The sequence below is a fragment of the Pseudopipra pipra genome, chromosome 19, assembly GCF_036250125.1.
Source record: "Pseudopipra pipra isolate bDixPip1 chromosome 19, bDixPip1.hap1, whole genome shotgun sequence".
Classification (NCBI taxonomy): Eukaryota; Metazoa; Chordata; class Aves; order Passeriformes; family Pipridae; genus Pseudopipra; species Pseudopipra pipra.
In genome coordinates, this window is record NC_087567.1 from 10048657 (window position 1) to 10065255 (window position 16599).

Consider the following 16599-nt stretch of genomic DNA (forward strand, 5'->3'; position numbering starts at 1 on the left):
GGTTTTCCACAAATTTGGGGTGATTTCACTAAAATACACGCAAGGCTCGTGCCGAGCTCGTGTTCTAACCAAAACAGAAAGAAAGGCAGTGAGCAGAAAACATGCAATGTCCTCAAAGCCAAAGGGTTTGGTCTTTCCTGGAGGTCCTTGAGAGCCTCCTGCTGTTGTCCTCAGAACTATCCATGTGTCTCCATGGGTCCAAGGCTGCTCCAGAATCCAGCTGAACTGACCCAAGAGGCAGCTGTGAGCGAGGCCAGACACTCCCTGCAATAACGGCTCCCTCCAGGAGCCTCCAGCCAAGGGAACCCTGCCAGCATGTCACAAGACTGGTGAGTCACAAAGTGCTGTTCTCATAATGGAGCTTAATAACAGCCAGTGTCAAGGTAAAAGCACCTGTAAATGAGGCGGCACAGGGCTTTGCAGCCTGGCAGTGGCACTGCTGGGCAGCTCCAGCTCACAGGTCTCCCAGCTTGCTCTGCCCATGTTGTGTCTTGTTCTCTGCAGCAGCTTTGGGACTGATGTGTCACTGCCACAGGAAGGGTCATTTGCAGTACAGTGGTGATATCCAGGCAGATAACAGGCTCCCTCTGTGAGCCCTGTGTGATAGCAAAGGTAGACAGTGAGGAAGAGCAGCTTTGCTGCATGGACAACCAGCAGTGAACAGACTGTAAACTGGACAGAGAGTGATGTGTCCATGGGAAGTGCCCAGCATGGCGGTGACCCACCTAAATTCATAGTCCAGGTGGAGATAAGCTCTGTGCTGGACCACAGCTGGCAGCTCTGACTGGAGATGGTTCATCCCCGATGGCCAGGAAGGGAGGAGACCTTGGTGCTCCCCAGTGTTTTGTGGGTTTGTGCCTTGTCTGGTGGGGTGAGGAAGAAGGTGCTGCAGTCACTGATGGTCTCCTCTTGGCCTGACAGCCATGAAGTTACATGGTGGCCCTAAAATGTCACATCCTGCTTTCCAGCTGTGGCCTCAGTGACCATGGGCTTTCCTGGTCTCCAGCGCTCCTGTAGCTGTTCTCCCAGGCTGCTGCTTCCACCCCAGATCCTGTGCAGAATGCCCCCTGCCCAGCTGTGTTCCACACAGCACAAATCCTCCTTCCATCTGCAAATCCCTCTGTCCTCCTCATCCTACTGCTTTGCAACTCCAGGGAAATTCCCCTTCTCTTTCCCACCATACAGGTGATGCACTCAGGTGCTGCCACATTCACCTGGACCCTGCCAGCCAGGCAGGAGGTCCATGAACAGCAACAAGACCTCACTAAATCACCGTGTCTAAAACTGCACATTCAAGCACCTGGGGGAGGACATCTGCTCACCTGAAGATTTTCCTATGGAGCTGACAATGCTCTTCAACTCCTCCCTGGCATGCTCAAGGTTGCATCCCAAGCATCCAGACTCTGCCTGTGAGATTTGGTGCAAAAGGTGACCTTTCCCTTTGGAGTTCTTCTAAAAACCCACCCAGCACCCCCCCCCCCCCCCCAATTGTTTGTCTCCTGAGCATCGTTAGGGTTTGATAATGATCTCAGAGGTGCTAAGCTGATAATCATCTACCTCAGCTACTCCACACACTTTGTCAGAGGCACGTTGGTAATGAAAACATGAAGTGTAAAGATATCCCCTTCCCAAGGTAATGGAAAACCTGAGTGGAGATTGACATTAGAAACAAGATAGGAGGAGGGAGAAGCCAAGTAAAAAGGAGGAACATCTGGTTCCGTTTTTCTTTGTGAAATTATCTCACACTGACCAAGCAGTACCTTCTCTGAAGTACATAAACGCTGAAGACACACACACATGGTTGTTATCAAATGGTATTGTGCAAAATTAAATTGGCTACTTTATGGTGAAATGGAGAAGGAAAGCAGGCATTTCAAACACATGCGTGTCTCTCAGCGAGGTCTGGAAGCGATCATGATGCAAGGATGGCTACTTTAAAATATCTACAAATAGTTAGGGCCATTCTGCGAGATGAATAAGCTGGGGCTGAATTTAATAAAGTTATCAAGGCCATAATAACACAGGGGCCAGTGCCTGAAACTAATAAGTGGTTTGGTGAGCATGAGATAGTTCATATGTGCAAAGCATTCCTCCGGCGCTGACTTGCAGGGGTAAGACACCGTGCCAAATTCCTCTAACCTCACCAAGATGTGCTGAATGGCTGCCCTTAGGCCAGGCTCAGCAGAGCCAGGCTGGAGGGCACATTTTTGTCCAAGGGGCAGTCACCAGCCCTTCAGTGAACAGAGTTGGTGGGTCCCCCACAGCAGGCACGTGTTTGTCCTTAGCACTTGTGCTCTCTGTGCCAGTCAGTAGCAGGTTTGTGGTTTAAGGAGAGAATCAAAAAAAAAATATCTTCACCAGGAGCAGTCTGTTACGTCAAGTTTTTATCTGATGCTTTTCATCAGTAGCTTCAGGGCAGGTTTCTCAGGGCTCCAAACTCACTGAGCATCCCCAGCCACAGACACGGGTCCTTGCTGGTCCCTGGAGCTGGGAAGGACACGGGGACTCAGCTGAACGTGGGTGTGGAGAAATGTTCTCCTTTGCATTCTCCAAAATTGAGATTTTTTCCTTTTGTAGAAAATTCCACATCTCTGATTTTATTATTTTTTTCTCTAATTTGGAGGAATATTTTAGATATGAGAAATTTTCTCTGGGCTAGAAATTCCCATTACTGCACGAGTTGAGAGGAAGGCATTAAGTTTTTCCATCAGACCTGTGGCAGAGCAGGAAAGAGAGCTTGATTTTCCTGAATTCCACTCCACAGATTGGAGCTCATCAAGTCACAGAGTCACTGCGGGACTTCTGTTTGGATAGACCCACCTTTCCCACAGAGCTGCAAACCTGGGCAAAGAGTAAAGTAACAAAAGTAACAACCTTACTTATTTTATTTTGCTTTTAATTTCAGCTTCAGAAGCAGAGACCCAGGAGCAGTGTCGGGTTGGCTTCGGGGAATGCAATTCTCATTCCTTTGAAAATTCTCGTTCTGCAGGTTGGGAGTTTTGTTCAGCATTTCCCTTCCCAGTTGGCATCGTGGGGCTGAACTTTCTCAAGGTGTTGAGTGTGTGGAAAGAAGAAAAAAGAAAGGCAGATTTCATCTAGCTTGGATTTACCCGGGGAGTGATTTTCTTCCAGAGATCCTAATCTGAAACCGCTTCTTCCAGCTCCCTCCCGTAGTAGTTTACAACTCCTGACGTATGTACACAGGGATGGATTGTGAATCTGGGAGCACCAATGGGGCTGGCCATGGGCTCAGGGAAGGGATGGACTGGCATTTTGGCTCATGAGATTAAGAATCAGGTTTATTCCAGCTGTGTCTATGCCTCAGCCCTGTGGCGAAAACCACAGCATTTATATAAAAACCATTTAGGCAGAATTTACTCATCTATCACCAATTTTGCCAGGGCAGAGAAGTTTAGCTGAGCTTCTGGACATCTCCCAGAGGTGGTTCTGTTGAGATTAACCTTAAAACTCTCCACCACAGCCCTCTGTAAAGGTAGGAGAGGCACATCCTTTGGAGGGAGCACCTACAGAGGAGACTTTCAAACTGCTTTGGGAAACATAACTCTGAGCCCCAAGTTTCAATGGAAATGCACTGAAGAAAACCTCAAAAAGCAAACTACAAGCTCCTCTCCCAGATTTCCTTTTCCTTTCATGGCACAAATTAGAGAATACCAACTTAGTGGAACTGCAAGCATCTAAGAATAGCTTTGATTTTCCTAAACATTTACAATTCTGTTTTATGTACATCGTCAGAAAAGGAGCAAGGAAATACAAAATGTAAATCTTTAAATGAACCTGAATACCAAGGAGACTTTACATATCTGCTTGGAACAAATGGGATGTTGCAGCTAAATCTCAAACAGGGGAATCAGAGAGTTTCAATAGCCGTGGATGTGTGGAGCATAATCAGACATGGGATGCCTCGTGTAGGGTCCCTCCCTCCCTGGCAGGTTAAGAAAGCTGTTGTAACTTGCTATAAATTTTGCTGCCTGTTTGGTTTCATGGCTCCCAGGGCCAGAATTCCCATCTCCATTTCAGAGAGCAGCAACTGCTTGCTAAGCTGGATGTCAAAACCCTCCCTGGAAAGGGGCTGGGGGGATGATCCATGGATACTGTCCCCATTAAGTGGGTTCTGTGCAAGGTCTAATGGACCCAGAAGCTGTGGGCCTGAAAACACCTCCAGACATGGAAGATTTGCAGGAATTCTGGAGAGCCTGTTGGGTACCTTTGATAAAAAGTCACATTTACAACAGGGATATTGTTCTTGGTTGTACTGCAGTGCTGAGAGAAAAGTTGAATTTGGGAGGAGGTATTAGCCCTTTCCTCAGCAGGACAGCCCTGACAGAGCAGAAAGCATTAAGAAAGCAATTTAAAAAACATAATGCTCAGGAAGCACCTAATTTTACCACCAGCTGGGTGTTAAATTAATTGTGTGCAAGGCGAATGTGGCACGAGATGGAAAAGTCAGGCTGGAAATGTGTGTGCTTTCCAAGGAGCAGTTTTGTTCCTTGGTTGAAAGCAGGGAGTGTATCTCAGGGAAAGCATCAGGTGATCAGGGACTGATATCATGATGGATCAGCCCAGAGGATGCTCAGAGGTCAGGAGCAGGTTATAAGTGTCTCCAACACTGAGTTATGAGCATGTGTTGCCATCAGTGTGTACGGAGAGGTTCTTTGGGAAGCGGGAAGGAGGCTGCCTATGGATGGGCAGAGCGATGATTCACTTGTCTCAGCAGACTGAGGAAACACACATTAGTGAAATGGTGGAGACCGCAGAGCCTGGAAAGTGTTACCACTCCCATCTTCTCACTAGGTAAACTGAGGTCAGAGATGCTTTTTGACTTGCCCAAGGTCACGCTCAAATTAGTGGTGGAGCCAGAAACAAGACCTAAAAGACCCCGTTTCCTTTCATTGCCACAGCGTTTTCCATTGCAGATGCAGAAACGTTTCAGGCCTGTTGTTCAAAAAGAACCCATTACCCAAGTCTGCAGGACTTGTATCAACCTCAAGAGAGATCAAATAGCCCCGTGGTGAAAAGGCATCCAAGAACAGCTGCCTGCCTGCTGACTGGTTTTCAGGCTGCAATTCCTTCAGTAGCATCGTTCCTGGTTCCCACTGAACACTCTTAATTTGGATTGATGGAGCCATTCTGCAAAGCAAGAAACTTTCACTTGCAGATATGCAACTTCTGTACTTCTTCAAAACAGCCAGAAATGTTATTTATGCCAAATTTACAGCTCAAAGCTATCAGCTGCTAAAGCCCCTCCCTGCCTGCTCCTTCTATCTTTTTTTCTTCTTCTTTCTTTTCTTTTTTTTTTTTTTTTCTGGTCAGGCTCTTGTTTTGGAAATACCCCAGATTGTAATAATTTTACTTGTACTGCATTACTTGGCTTTGTTCATCTACTGATGAAGTGCCAGCACTGAAGTAGTGCCAGATGAAAGTAGGCATCTCACAGCACTGAAGGGAACTTTCCTGAGATTATTTACTGGTCGAGTCACCCTGCAAGTGCCCTGAACGAAGAGCAGGTCCCTGCCCAAACACGGTGGGAAGGTCTGATGCACAGCAACCATCAAAGCCCAGGGAAGAGGCTGCAGCCTCAGCTGGACCTGCTCTGGCCACAGCTCTGGCCAAGAAAACGTGCAGCAGCCAAGTTTCAAGGGAACCCAAGCACTTCAGTCCCCCAGCTTACATTTGGGGTGGTTTGGGTTCCCAAGCAAGTCCACGTACCATGTGAAGCATCAACACAGCCTGGGAATGGGGGAAATCCAGCCACCATCCAGGCTCATCCCACCCCAGACAACACTTGCCCCCCGGCTGGTTTGAACTCCAGACTAGGGTTGGTTCAGTTCTCAGGCCCAGATCCACTGCAGAGATCTGAGTCCTGATGAGCATTTTAACTAACTTGGCCCAAATTCCCAGTTCGTAACAGAACACAAATCCAGGCACTTTGATGTGGTCTGAGGTTTTGTAAAGAAAGGTTCAGCTGGCTCTCAAGCTGACTTTGGGTTTGGCTGTGCCTCCTGGGTCACTGCAGCCTGCGAGGGCTGCTGAGGGCTGGCCCGAGGCTGTCGCTGTCACAGCTGGGCAGAGACCAGCTTTTGTCACTGCAAATTGCAGAGAAGCAAGAAAATAGTGGGTGACTGATACAATTAACTCTTTGCAGGCATCACTGTGATGATCTGCCACGAGTCCTTCCAGAAATTCCACCCTGTGATGGCCTTCTGCAAATAAACCACCCTCTACAACAACGGGGTTTGAACAAGCAGATCATCTTACGTGCTTTTCTTGGTTTTGGGTCATTTTAACAGTCTAACTTTTGCATCTTGGTAAGACTGTGATCTACTGAATTATCACTGCAAAAATCTAAGTGCCACTGTTTTCTCTCATTGTTGCTGTTTTCCCTCTCACAGGTTTCAAGCTGTAGGTGCAACACCTCAGCAAAGAAGAAGGAATTTTTTTTTTTCCCTGGGAAAACGTGGTGGGCAGCAAGTGAAAGTGAGCTGCTGGAAAGTGAAGTCCTTTTGGTACTTGTGCATGTCACACCAGCTTGCTGACCAGTAACTAGCTCGGTTGAAGTCTGGCTCAGCAGATCCAACTACAAAGACATGCAGTTTTGAAGGACTTCTTTCCTGCAAGAATATATAAGAATCCTTTCTAGGAGAGACTGCTTAAGTCCCTCCTGTGATCTCCCACAGTAGACCTAAAAAGTAGATTAAGAAAAGTAATAAGCTAAAGGAAAAAAAACCCCAGTGCTTTGCTCATTTATTTTATACATTAAGGGGAACACTGACCTTCGAGATCTCTTTTTTTCCCCTGGAATTCATGGTGATGAATAGAATGTATTCTGACTCTAAATGAAATGGAGTGCTTTGAAAAGACAGAAAATTAGCAACATATGGGCCAAAGGACCCAAAGAGATGAGAAAAAAGGAGGGGGAAGAAAATGAAGGAAAGTTTCAGATGTCGCTGTGATCCTGCAGCAGAATATTTTAATATTTCTGCTGTGAGGGGAGGTCAGGCCCCCTTTGGACATCCCCTGGCATCGTAAGGAGGCCTTTCTGTGTGCAAGGCAAATAGGAATTCCACTTCCTCCACTGCAAATGCTCCTTTACTGACCAAACCAGGGGATGCCACAGAGGAGGACAGGAGGGTCTGACAGACAGGGTGGTTTTTCTCTTCCCCATCCCCTCCCTGCTGTCCCCCAGAGGTGCTTGATCATGTATGACACAATGTCCCCTGCCAGATTGCCCAGAAGCCTTGGAGTCCGGGGATTTTGGTCACTGGTGCTTTCCCCCAGGCTCATCTCTGCTCTGCCCAGGGGAGGACTTGGCCATGAGGCAAAGTGCTGGATGTCCCTGTGTGTCCCTGGATGTCCCTGGACACCTGCATGCTGCAGAACAGGCACCAGGACACCACAGGTGTCCCCACAGGCTTCCCCACAGGATCATACCCCAAAAGAGCAAAACCTGTCCTATTAGCTGGCCACCAGCACTGTCCACAGTCACATTTTCCACGGCCAAACACTTCCTCAAGCACTTCCCCCTGCCCACAACACACCTGCAACCTACACCAGAGACAGGGCTTGCTCTGGGCTCACCACTGCACTGACACAAGCATTCGCTTGTTTTATGAAATAAAATCAAAAACAACAACAACAACAAAAAAAATCATAGTGACATTTATATTCCTATCATAATTTTTCCTTAGCTCACTTTTCTAGGGGGGAGTTTCCCTGTTTTTCTCCAAAGTATGTTTGAAAGATTCCATTCCTACAGGAGGAGGCAGCCCACTTAATAAGGGGTGGGTGATTAAAGATAGTTTATGCCCCAGAAGAACACTAATCACCTGAGCCTTTTGGATGGGTGGGAATCTTCATCAAATCAGGAATTAGCTAAAGCAGGAGCTGAAGTACCACACTGCTCACAGTCAACTTTGTGCAGTCGTTCAAGCGTCTTATTAATTGAATCAATATTCTTAATTAAATTCCCAAACGCTCCCATTTTAATTAAGGTTTGATTCAAGCCAACCAGAGCAAGGGAACTTGGAATGAAGGCTTCCAGCTTCTCCCCTTACTCTGTTGCAGCACATGTGCCTGGAGAGGCCACGTGCTGGCAGGAAACCTCTCCAGTGGAAGATAATTAGTGCAGATGAAGCCAACCTGGCCGTGCCCGTGAGTTCTGGGGTGACTCTGGGAAGTGCCACACTTACACATTATGCAGACAGCTCCGAGAGACAAAATGCTTTTTTTTCTCAAGTGAAACCAAATCTGGGTAAAATTAACATTCTATCCTGTGAGTACATTTAGTCCAGATCCAAGCCTGCTTATTTTTTCCGTTCTGCCTCTGTCATTTTAGCTCATTTGTCTCTCAGCTGAAAAAAAAAGAAGGGGGAAAAAAAGTTCTCTGCTGTTGCACAAGCATGAAAACTGTTCTGTGCTCCCCAAAACACCCCTAAGTCCGTGTATCCCCTGAACACCTTGAGATTTATATTACACATCCACACTCAGATATTTGCACAGACCTGCTCTCACTTTTGCCTTATCCCCCTATATTTTGGAGTGTATAGTGAAAAATTACTTTGGGCTTTGCTTCTCCTCTTGGCCATTGTGCAGCTTTGCTTTTCCACAGGATGCACAAATACTTCTCTAAAAGCTTTTTTTTTTTTTTTTGCAAATGCTGCTGATTCCTTCCAGAGCTTAAATCAGCAGAGTGTTAAAGCAATGAAGTAAATAGGAAGCTTGTGAGTGAAATGCTCTATCCAACATCTCTTGCAGTAATAGCATAAACCCCTTTTGGCATTAGCTGTGGCCCACTTTGGGGGAGGACAGGAGAGAAATTAAGCCCCTATGGGCTTTGGCTTCTGTGCCAGATTTGCCTACTAAGGTCCTGCTTTGTGTGAGGTTGTTAATGGCTCATGGATTATGGAAATCCTTTAGCAAATGGGCTCTCTGAGCAGCCCCACGTCTCATCTCGGCTGTTTTGCAAAGAGGAAGTCAAAGTCCTGGGATGGGGTTGGAAATGATGGATGCCAGGGCCAGCCCAACACAAACTCCTCCAGACCTGGGTGGGACATGTCATGATTTGAGCATCACTGGCTCTTACAGAACCAAAACTTGCTTCTCAATGTTTCAGCTGGTCACAGCTACCACCAGCTCCATCTGCCTCCTGCAGCACGGAAAGAAAACCCACCTCACATTTTTATCCACACTCTCCCAGATGTCCATGCCTGGGATAGAAAGAGTGAAGGAAACAGCACCTTGAGGTCACATTTTGCCCTCAGACTGGTGTCACCCAGGTCAAAAGCTCAGCACTCCTGATCCCACCTGGTTTCAGCAGCCTGGGAACATCAAACCATAAACCTGACCATGGAATGATGTCCTGAGCCCTGGGCTGTGCTCTCGGCCTGTCTCAGCAGTGGTGACCTGTGAGCCTCTCCCAGGACACCGTGAGACAATTTGTTTGCAGGTGGCCTGAGACTTGAATGAGCTGGTGGCTCTTCCCACAGTCCAGTTCACACAACCTCACACAGATCTGCAGGTGAGCAGAGAATGGTTTGGGTGGGAAGGGACCTTATAGCTCATCTTTTTTCAATCACCCTTCCATGGGCAGGGACACCTTCCACTATCCCAGGTTGCTCCAAGCCCCATCCAACCTGGCCTTGGACACTTTCAGCCACAGTTTCTCTGGACATGATTTTCCTCTCAGGCTCACATATATAACCAGAGCAGTTATTTGCACTCTGCCTCTTCTCCACCAGTTTCTCCTCTGCCTGTCAGGTCTTGCCTTGTGGGCCAGAAGGGCTTTGGGAGAGCGAGCGCCCAAGCCCAATGGTGCCCTCATCTGGCTGAGGCTCCAGAGTGATAAATATCCACTGCAAATCCTCATCCTCATCTTCAGCTGCACACCAAGCAGTTCCAAGAACAATGGACACAAGCCCCAGCTGGGCTGGGACGTGGTTATGCCTCACGTCTGAGATGGGCTGGACCCACATGAGCCTTTTTCCATCCGTGCCACTGGCTGCTTTCCCAGCTCCCCCTGACCTCTTCACTTCACTCTTCACTACATGGAGCATGTAGCCCTAAGAGCAAAGTCCTCAGGTAATGATTTTTAGGGTCAGACAAACTCTGCCCCACAGCCACGAGTGGGGCCCTGGGGCGACGTGCGCCATCCCGCACCTCCCAGCTGGGGATTTGAAGTGACATCACGAGCTTGTGGCTTTTATTTTTTTTCCTTCTTTCCCCCTCCCCAAATGGGGATCTTTCAAAATTCAACTCTTGTGGTTCCTTCCACCGATTTTGCTCGAAGAGATAAGGCTGGGTCTTGGCGAGCGTCCAGCTCAACTGTTGACGGAGCCGCGCAGTTCAGCGCCGAGCTGCAGGACTCTTCCTCCAGAATAAAGGCTCCTTTTCAGTTTATAGACACAAATACACGAATAAAAGCATATTTCATGCGTGATGTCTAAGTGTATCAATCAGATAACTGGAACTGGTGTGCGTGTGGAGAAATTTCTGACGTAATACAACTTGTACAAAGAAGAAAGGCGCTTTCATTAATCTGCTGCTTGGAATGTCACTTGTACACCAACAAGTGATTCAGTAAGAACTTGGAAAAACAAATGAAGCCATCGTTTTCAAATATGCAGGAGCCTCCCAGATTACAAGAGCAAGTGAGTGTACAGGATTCACAAGCAGAAAGAGGCCCCCCAGATCCCAGAAAGGTCTAGAAAAATTACTGGAAAATGCAGAGCAGGTATGCAGAAATTATGCTGGTGTGCCCAACAGAAAATAGATTAGTTCACACCATTATATCTTATTTGGAGGAAGGAGGAAATCACTATAAAAAATAAGATCCTGAGGATCAGAGTTTGCAACATTCCTCTAGCAAATTGTCTTTGTAGTGTGAGTGCAGAAGGGACTGGTTGACTCCTGCCAAGATTAAGAGTCTCCTACATTCAGATCCAGTGTCCTGTTGAGATTTCCAGCTTGTCTGTAACATGAAGACAGACTCTTCCATCATGTTCTTGTAGCCCTGAGAACGTACAATATTCAAAACACATTGGGACCAACTCACACAAATACTAGTGGTGGATTCACACTGCAAAACTCAGCTCTGGATACAGGTTTAAATGCCCTGAAGTAGGGCAAGTTTGGATTTACTGAGAGGCACTACATTAAAATTAAATGAAAGATTTTATTTGAATCAAAGAAAGGAAATTAAATTTAGGTGGAAATTCCACCAACAAAAATTCCTGCACCATGTCTCAGTGCCTTGGCACCTACAGATGGGTAAATACTGTTCTGTCCTTGGACATCTCCAGTGTATCTTAAGTGACTTCTGTGTAGGGACAAGAGGATAGTTAATAATATTATTTCATCTTAACTGAGAAACAGCGTCTTTTCTCTGAAAATGAAAGACAGGCTCTTAAGATTCCATATCATTTTTTCTTATTTATCACAGGTATTTATAAGGTGCCTGTCACATGGGTATCCAAACCCCAGGTTTTTCTTCTTGTAAAGAAAAGTTAAATTCTTTGATTGTTTTTTTTAAAGGTAATTTCATACCAGGCAAATGAAGCTTTCATTTTAAAAAGTATTAAAAGAATAGTTATAAAAGAGGAGGAAACATCTCTCCAGGGATAATATGAAAACTGTATCTGCTTTACAGCTGTTATGGCCCATTCCAGCAGTTCCCAAAATGTGGTCTTGCACCATTGATGCTCCATGGCATATTTGCTGGAGCTCCACAGAGATCTTGGCTCCCTTCCTCATTTTCAGCTCCTAAGCTATATAAAGAGACAGCTTAAAAATACACATTATTCTTTCCTAATGCAGCTTTTCCACTCTGGCAGCTGCTCCCCTTGGCAGAGGGAAGTCTGTTGGTCCTGATGGGGCAGGAAGGCAGACTTTGCTGCACAAGAAAAGTAAGGAGCAAGAAAATTAGAAACTTAAGAGATAACTGAGAGTGACAGAAGTTCCCCTCAGGACAGGCTGTGTCCATACAGAAGGATGCAGTTGTCCCATTATTGGAGTCTGGTGGCACCATCGGCTGGTGACTGTGCCAGCCTGAAGAAGGGGACACATCTGAGATGAGCTCAGTCAAATGTCACATCGAAATGTGGCATTTTCCACCAAATTGCAGAAGAAACTCTTTAGTCCCTTGCCTGTCTTGCAGGGTAGGTTCAGAAAATGGGGCTCCAGCCACCAAAATCACCCTCGATGCTCTTAGTGCTGGATCACGCTCGCAATGGAATTTGCAGGAGCAGCAATGGATGCAAGTGGGCATCAAGATAAAGAGAGACAGTTAGTAAAGGGTTAATTTACCAAACACCAGCACAAAAGATAGCACCCTGTTAATGACAGTGCCAGGATAGCAGCTGATAACAGTGACACTGGCCATCAAAAAAAATGTGATGGTGCTTTTTAGTGGCTGCATCTCACAGGCTGATAATGTTTTGGTGACTTTTGTGCCATTGAGAGGGGAGGGGAGGAGAGTGGAGTTTGCAGCTTTACTGCAGCCTGTTTGCAGGGAGGATGGGGGATCTCAGTCTGTGGATCCAGAGCTCACTGACAGCAGCCACGGTGCTGGGTGGGGATGGAGGGGCAGCTCTGGAGCCATCCAGCCACACCTCTCCCTCCACCTCTGGATTTGATCAACTCTGCCCTAGAGAAAGGTGTTTCCAGCCAAGATCCTCATATATAAAGGTTTAGCTCAAATCCTGCATGGTATTTATAAACATCCCATAGCCTGGGATCCTGGAAACTGCTTCTCCACTAGGAACATGGTGACAGCGCTCCAAAGGTTGGGATTCATGGAGCTGCTGTCACTTGGGGCATTTCCACTGAGGAGGGGATATTTTCCAGCTGCTCTTGGGGGTTTGCACAGGCCATGAGTGTGAACTCACAGGCACAACCAAGCACTCAAGGACCAGCCCAGCATCCTGGCCATGCCACTTAGTCTGATTCCACGGAGCAGCTCCCATCCAAAAGGGCTCTGCCCACTTCCAAGGGAAAGGTTAACTACTGTGCTGAGTTAATTGTATCCTGATAAAAACACCAGCCTCATTATTCCATCGTGTTTCCCTATCCAACTTCTGTTTATTTAAAGTAAACACCCTCAAATTATGCTGTCTTAAAAATACAAGACACCCCCGATTTTATTTCCAGGGATACGTGTTCATTAGAGATAAGGTGATTTATATTAAAAAAAAAATCATTTTATACAGCTACTTGTAAGCAGAAAACAATAAGCTCGCCATGAAAACGCACAAATAATGCATCACACAGGCCTCGAATGCTAGAAGTCCAGTAATTGCTTTTTTGATAAGATGTGTTCAACTTCTTAGTATTATTTTTATAGCTAGAAATCTCGCTTTCAGACAATGGGCTGGGAACTGGCATTCCCTGCATGTTTCAGACAAATAATGCACTCCCGATCGAAAGCAATGGAAGAATCACTCCTGCCTTGTGGGTATTATATTTTTTAATCTACCAATAAGTTTGGTTTTTCTTTCATTTCTTTTTTTTTAGTTTTACAGAAAGTAATTCCAAACTGTAAGCCACGACTGACCCAACTACTTATTAAAAATGCTAATATGCTTTTGTGCTTTGATGTCTGGTGAACAATAAAAGGGAGAGAGTTACTCTGGGACACTGTAATCCTTTATTTGTCACTAAGTTATGACACCCAGCAGAGCTGTGTGACAGTCCAAATCAATCATCCCCCGTGCACTGCAGGCCTTCTCTGCCTCCTGCAGAGTCTATGCAGTTTAATTAGCTTTTTTTCACACTAGCATAATGTACATCTGCAGCTTCAGCAAGAAAAAGAAATGGAGGATAGTTCACTGGGATACGGTGCCTTAAAAAAAGTTCATATAAAAAAAAAAAAAGTCTGAAAGAAGAAACATCACAATCCTTTGTAGTTTACTTCAGAGGAGTTTGCGGTGGAAATCTACAGGACTGGGTACTCTATATTGTTAAATGTAGATTTTTTTTTTTTTAACCTAATAAAGGCTTTTTCAGCTAAAATCTCAGATGGCATTTAAAGCCTTGTTCTTTTCTAATGGTCTATATCTTTTATACCTTCTTCTTGTGGTTGATCATGCAGTAGCTCATTATCTGCTCCTCTCCCCCTCCCCACAGAGGGTTGGTACAATGGAGGCTTCAAACTGGTATTTGCTGGTTAGAAATCGCTGCCCCCCATCTCTGGCAGCAGCAGTGCCCTGGGCTGAAGGGGGCAAAGCCCTACTCCCTCCCACCAGCACTGATCCCATGGCCAGAGCAGGCTTGAAGTGGTGGATCTGCAGTAAATGAGCATTCCCTAAAATGAGCCAAACACAAGCCCATGGGAGCCCGGGTGGAGAGGGGTGGGCAGGGGCTGAGCCCACCTGGTACCCCCTCAGCCACCCTGCCCGAGAGTAAGCAAAGTCATGGGACAGAAGGTCTTCAGATAAATGGGATTCTGTCATCCCAAGAAAATATTTCTGGCCTTATTAAACTCATGGTTGGACCCAAAGACACATTCAACCAAATAAAACTGACTCAGGCGCTGCCTTGTTTCAGGAGGGGCAGTATCCCTTTCCAGTCCCTCCAGCTGAGGCGATAGAACTTGTTAAACAACGGTGCAGACTAAACTGTTTGGCTTTTATTTGCCTTCTCTCCCCTTTGTGCACCACGAGGAAGTTTAAAGGCGCGCGTGCGCTCCGTCCTGACGCCGTTCCTCCGAGCGTGACCACAAAGGAGTCACCTGCAGAACACAGCAGTCGCTTTATTCAAATGATAGATTACATTACCAGAGGCTTGTCACTCTTAATAACCTCCCAGCAGAGAAATGCATCTGAGGAGATGACGGGTTGGGTTCAGACGGGAACGTTTCAACAAGAGCAGGCACTTCCCGCTCCCCAGGCTCGGGGGGACGCGCCGCGGTGGAAGCGCCGCACAAAGGCTGTGGCTGCAGATGGATGAGGTCCGGTGGGTCACCGTGGCGGGGACTGTCACAAAGGGCTGGAAAGCAGTCAAAGCCATTTATCAGCCCCTTGATTTCGAAGCAGAACTCCGCCTTCAAACAACAGCAATTTGCTTAAGATCTGCCGGGACCGCCGATGTTCACCTCCAGCGCCTTCGCTCGGGAAACGCCAACGTGATCCACCAGTTCTGGGCACTCATGAAAGTGCAGGAGCAGCGGCCAGACCTGCTGTCAAAGACCCTTGTAGAGCTGTACCTGAAATTGTCTTTCAAACAGCACCTCTCTAATCCTTCAGTGCAAAAATACTTTATCCTCTTGTGGGAATTATACATATTTCTCAGTTCAAAGAGGTATAAAATATAAATGTACTTCTGTACAATTCAGCATTAAGAAGAGTAAATAGTGTACAGTGCCTTTTCATCTTTAGATTTCAAGTTGCTTAAGCATTTAGAGACTACAGTTGGCATTTCTTGCTGTGCTGCTTCTTGGTCTAATGCTATTATTGAAAATACTTTTATCCTGGGCCTTGGCTGGGGTAATTCCTTTGAAAAATCTTATTCCACACTTACGCCAGCAATTCTTCACTGTTTCCCCCTTTTAAAACAGATAATTCATTAAGACTGTAATATGCAGTTTTAACATATTTAAAGTTTCGTGTTTAACACAGTGTTCCAGTTTGGGGTCTGGTGGACAAAAGCACTGGATTTCTTGTTCAGAAGTGAAACATTTTGAAATGATAAAAATAACCCAGCTGAGTTTCCCCCCGTGAAGACCAAAGAGCAGCCACGCTCCTCATGAGAGACCCTTGAAGGGACTTCCTTCTCCCACAGGACCCTCTCCTGGGTGTTTCAATGCAAACATCCACTTCCTTCCCAAGGTATCCCAAAGCTGGGAAGACTGGATCTTCAAGGACTTGGAGAAAGACAAGCAGAGGAGAGACATCTCTCTTATTAGCCTTGCTCTCGGGAACAGAGACCACGTTGGTCTCCTAAGGAACACAACCAGATGGTGACACAGGGACTCCTCCTGGCCTTTATCCCTGCACCAAATGACTTGCATGGATACTTCATCAGCCAGCACCTTCCTCCTGGCCCATGTGCCCAAACCACTGCACTCCCAGTTCCTCTTCCCAGGGAGAGCCTGAGGGTTTTCCTTTTTATTTCCACCCCCGTCCTTTCCTGGCCAGAGGACAACCCTCACCCCAAAACAGGCTCCAAGACAGGTAGTACAGGGTGTTGGGGAGTGATTAGAGGAAAAGATGAAAAGTTGAGATAAAATCTCACTCCTTCCTGTTTCTTATGCCTTGTTAGTGGAAATCTTTTGAGGACGAGGAAAAATGAGAGCTTTAAGCCTCCTCTGTAAGAAAGAGAGAATTCAGAGCAGAAAATAACTTCTCTTTGTAATTCCATAGCTCTTACACTAAAGTAAAAGGGAGCTCAATCAAATTATTATAATAAAATAATTTGTGAGCCATCTAATTCCCTGCCTAGTGAAGAGAAAGCACTGCTTTGGTGAAGAACAGCCCAAAGAAAAGGAGCAGAGGCTGTTTCTGGGAAGAGGATAAAGTGACTGGTTCTCTTTTTGAGAAAGTCAAGGGAGGAGGTGGTTGAAAGCATCACACTTCCACTGGAAGAAGCCAC

General features: G+C 46.4%; 1 long non-coding RNA gene across 1 annotated transcript; it reads left to right on the plus strand.

Annotated features, from left to right (window-relative positions):
• The first annotated feature begins 397 nt into the window (after window positions 1-397).
• On the plus strand, window positions 398-4326 carry LOC135424817 (uncharacterized). The gene is made up of 3 exons (XR_010435372.1): window positions 398-460; window positions 1186-1428; window positions 2906-4326. It is a non-coding gene; the product is annotated as an uncharacterized LOC135424817 (long non-coding RNA).
• The last annotated feature ends 12273 nt before the right edge of the window (window positions 4327-16599 follow it).